This window comes from Dendropsophus ebraccatus, chromosome 11 (genome assembly GCF_027789765.1).
Source record: "Dendropsophus ebraccatus isolate aDenEbr1 chromosome 11, aDenEbr1.pat, whole genome shotgun sequence".
NCBI classification, from domain to species: domain Eukaryota; kingdom Metazoa; phylum Chordata; class Amphibia; order Anura; family Hylidae; genus Dendropsophus; species Dendropsophus ebraccatus.
Window position 1 is genome coordinate 78,301,651 of NC_091464.1, and position 4,864 is coordinate 78,306,514.

Here is a 4,864-nt window from a genome sequence, read left to right on the forward strand (position 1 = left end):
ATGGTTTGCAGGATCAGATTCAGGACCTGCACAGGCCGGCCAATGAAGATGCTAGAGCTCATAGGGCTTGGACATTGTCAAGCTAACGATAGGGTAGATTATTAGCCCAATGGGACTTTCTGCACCCGATGGCCCATGTACACCTGTAGGTGGCCCTCATCAGTTGTGATCTAAGAAAAATACAATTACTACAGAGCCATTGGGACAAATAAGTTGACCTTGAGGACTCCAAAAGAATCTAATGAAATTGTTCTATAATTGTCATTTTACCTCCATGCAACTTTTAGATTGACTATGTAATTCCACCTTGTCAATATTTCAGCCATAACACAACATTGTCTATATAGGTCATGTGACATTACTCTTAAGAAACAGAAGTACATTGCGCCTATCAACAGTAATACAACAAGCTATGTCTCTGAATTAAGTACCTGTTCCAAGGCCCGTGTATACAAACTAGCACAGAGAAAGGCAGAACAGTTTTCCTGGCAACCAATCATGTTAGAGCTTTCATGTTATAAAAGCATACATCTATAATCTGATTGGTTTTGCCTGCCCTAGTTAATATACATGTAGCCTAAAATTCCATAACCCGGGGAAGGGGGGTGTCAAACTTAAGCACCATTGTACACATGGATATAATACAAAAAGTAAAAGCAGTGCATTCAGTGAAAGTTGCAGGCGGGCGTGTGAGCCAGTGAAATAGTAGTGTCTAAAAGTAACAAAAGAACCTCCATAGCATTTGCCCCGTGTTACTTTAAGCTTTTGCTTGTACATTTTGTGCCCAGTTGGTGACATTTATATAAAAAAAAATTAAGAAAAATTTTCCATTGACAATAAGTAGGATTCTAGCTGCCATTGCAGATTGGAGGGATAAAACTTCTCTGTGACCACTTCAGTACATGTAGCCACATGTACTGAAATGCTGAACAGGAAGTAGTTCTGTTGCTAGGCAACAAAAGGAAGACTTTGCAGACCAGACTATGGTAGAGTAAGGGAAAGGTGAGTAATACTATTTAAGTTGTGTATGCAGCTACTGTAGGGTTTGACCTTAAAGAGGTTTTCTGATTTTTAAAATTCAGTGTTTCAACTTATATAAGAGGTGTCTCCTCTAAGCATTCTCATCGACTATAAAGAGTGTCTCTCACCCAATACATTCATGCATTACACAGACCCCTTAAGCTAAATAGGAATAGTGCAATGCTTCCTTTCTCCTGTGGTGGAGCTACAGAGAAATGGAACACTTGCTGTTGGGTTCTCTAGCCGATCACTGGATTTCAAGGATTTCAACTAGATTTAATCTAGATTCTAACAAAAATGGTACTGACCAAACTGGACAACCCCTTTAAGAAATTTTAAGTTTACAATTTGCAAAATGACCTACCAGATAAAAATAAAGAAAATATACTGATTTTTCCCAGGCCTCATTAGGCTCTATGTTCATATATAGTAATGCAGAACAGTAAGTAAAATGACTGTGACACTAGGGTTAATTGAACAAGTCCACACCAAGAAATTGCTGGGAAAACGTATCTGCACAGATGTATGTGTAAGATTTGCATAGTGAGCATGGCATAGCTCTTGTTCACAGGTAATTAGCACATACCTGGCACAAGGCCCGGCGCCCGCTTGGTAGCTGATAACAGATAATTCTATGTCTCATATGCACCTGACCTCTCCTGCTGGTCCAATGAAAGATATGCCATTGAGCTTGCTTCTTACCTGGCATCTAAAATCCTAACTTACTGTCAAGTATCGGTGTAAGTAGTAATACGTATATACAAAAAAGAAACAAAACATAAAACTGCAGTGCTTTTTAGTAGAAAATTCCAAAAACATTCAAAACAAAACAATAGATCCTTAATAGCAGGTTTCTCGTGATTCATAAGATGCAACCTAACCTGTTATCAATGATGTTATAGCGTCCATTGTGATGAACTATAATATAGGTCAATATACAAACTGGTTTCAAGAGAGTTCACGTATTGTGATGCCTGACCTACCTATGAACACATAACATATATAATCTTCAGGTTACCTGATCTTAAAGTCAATAGTTAAGAACCTAAAGGCAACCATACACAAAGTCGAGGAAACTTAAGTCCAACTGAAGACCTTCAAGTTGGGTTTCTTCTTTACATGATGACCGCGGTCTTGATGATAAAATTAAAGTGCTATCCTGTATTTCAGCTTCATGAGGTCAGATGTATTGGCTTCTGGAATACATAGATTGGCCTTGCGATTTCTCTTGGGTTTGGCAAGGTACATAGACTTGCCTTGGTAGGGAGGTTTGTGAGGAATAGATAGTATTAGTCTTGCATTGTTCTTCACATTGTTCTTCTTCTTCACAAGGTTGGTACCAGCAGAAGATAATGCCTGCAATCAGAAGGAAGAACATGGTAGGCCAACCTAAGAATACGGCCTCGCCAATTTCCAGTCTTTGCATTGTTCTGCAGACTGGGTTGTTGATCTCTCGGACAATGCTGGCGGTGGTCCACACAATCGGGATTAAGACGAGGATTCCGGCTATGATAAAGCCGATTCCAGCAGTTAAGAGCAAGCAAAATCTGCCTTCTCGTGCAAGTCTACAACATCCGATGCATACCAAGGAAATCAATGCTATGACGAAGGAAATAATGGAAATCACACATGCGAAGGACATCAGGACTCTGCCAACTTTAAGATCGGTGGTTATAATGATTAAAGAGTCATAGGGTTGACATTGCATGGTGTTTTCGTTTTTGGTTACGCATGTTAGCCATAAGCCATCCCAACGACTTAGCCACTGTCCATCTATACGTTTTGCACAGTTGACGGCATTTCCTTCCACCATGTATGACGCCCTCCACTGGATCATTGCTGTGACGACAATGGTGAGTATCATGCCAATGCCACCTAGAATGATTGCGATCAGCTGGACAACGTAGTATGCCATTGTTCTTCAGGTGCTTGGCTAACCTTCAGAATCCTTTCAAAGTACAACTCAATGCTTGCAGATCGCAGCTGTAGACTTGTTAGTTCTTCAGAACGATCGCGTCTTCTTATGTTCTACTTCTGCTCTAGTGGATTCTGAAGATGTAAATGACTTAAAGCAAGCTCTGCAGACCGGTTTTATAAATCAGGTCACGTGTAGTCATAACTCTTCGTCATAACATGCTAAATACGGGTGTGACCATTTAGGATATCCTACTTATATTAGTTATAAGTAAGAGTCGGGTATTCAGTCTGTTATGAGGCTGTTTCAAAACTTCAAAGCAAGATGGCACGTTTTCTCCATGTGGTCTGTCAAATGAGTCAAATCCATCAACAAGAGTACTCTCACAGCCTGACCACACTTCCTGATGTCATACCTCTGTAATACAAGATGCTGTTTTAAGAGAATTTATTACCAATATTAAAGAATGTAAACCCCTTATAAAACACATTTATTCTTCGTTGTTTTTCAGGTAGAGTTGATTTATAGCGGAGTACCGGTGCGATGATCCCAAAAGATTAAACATCAAATTAGTTATGCCATAAAAATTTCAGAACCTGTATTTGCTTGGATTAAATTACGACAGGTGGCAAAAAATTGTGTGACTTTTGCCCTGATGCAACTTCTAAATTAAGAGCAATTTATGAGCTTTTATGCTTGTAGCCATGCAGAGATGGCTTAGATAGCAAAACAGCTATTCCTCCTATTCCCTATGTACACTTGGCCGAGGCATCTCTAAAGTGAACAAAAGGATCAGGGCTTTAAATTTAACATGCCGGATGTATGATGCTGCTAAAAATTAGGGGGCCCCAATATACACTTGATAGTGGGCCAGTCCCCTTTAATTTGGGGGGGGGGGGGGTTGCAGAATTTTCTCACAAGTATTCGGGGGTCCTAAAATTATAAAAAAAAAAAAACAGCTAGTACCACTGTATGAAGTATTATAGATAAGGAACTTGAACTTTTATATAATTTTCATAATAAGTAATATTACTAAAAGACATATTTTAGTTTGATAGGGAGTATTAGGAATATAAATAATTATGCCACACAGTACTAATATAGTGCCACCTAAAACTGAATAAAAATAAGACCTTTCCACCTGAATAAAAAATAAAAAAAAAATCAGTATGTGTCGACTGTATGAAAGGCGAAGGAAGCTGCAAGTGTCTGGGATGTGGAAAAAGAGATACGGTAGAGTAGTACTGTGCCCAGAAAAACAATCTTTTTCACTCGACTGGCTAATTAGAAATGAGAAAACTTTTAAAAAGTTCAGTTTGCCTGAACCAAACATTAAATTAACCGCACTAACCAAACTGAACTAAACAATTGCAGGTCTTTAGCTATCTTAGTGCAGTTTAGTAAGTTCACTCATTAATACTTACCTGTCTTTGCTCTCTGGTATCCTCCTTCTCTGGTCTCCATTGTCCCCTGCAGTTGCCGCTGTCCATTCTCAGGCAGTGATTGGCTAAGTGGGCTGGAGACACCTGGCACCCATAGAAGGACATCGGGGGGGAGTGTGAACAGGGGAGCAAAACTTTTTGTGTGTTTGTCTATTAAATTGTACAGCTGCCATCTTTGCAAACTCCTTGCGAACTTTACAAAAAGTTAAATTTGGTTTGTTTATCTCTCATATTAACTATACTGCTTTACAGTAAATGAAGCCAACATAAGCTAAATGAATGAATGAATAGCAACACCATATCATAAATAATACCATCACAGGGTAAATAAATATTACAGCTATATAGCAGCTGAATAATACCTCCATGTAAAAATAGTCTGCAATGCATCATGATGATACAATATGGACAAAGGAATATTGTATGAGCTCATATATGGCTTACACCATTGGTGCTAAACTGTTCACACAATTGTCAAACTCCAAAT

At 38.9% G+C, this 4,864-nt stretch overlaps 1 long non-coding RNA gene across 1 annotated transcript; it reads left to right on the plus strand.

The window, feature by feature from the left end:
• Window positions 1-955: 955 nt before the first annotated feature.
• LOC138767921 (uncharacterized) lies at window positions 956-2,725 on the plus strand. The gene is made up of 2 exons (XR_011358879.1): window positions 956-1,002; window positions 2,353-2,725. It is a non-coding gene; the product is annotated as an uncharacterized lncRNA (long non-coding RNA).
• The last annotated feature ends 2,139 nt before the right edge of the window (window positions 2,726-4,864 follow it).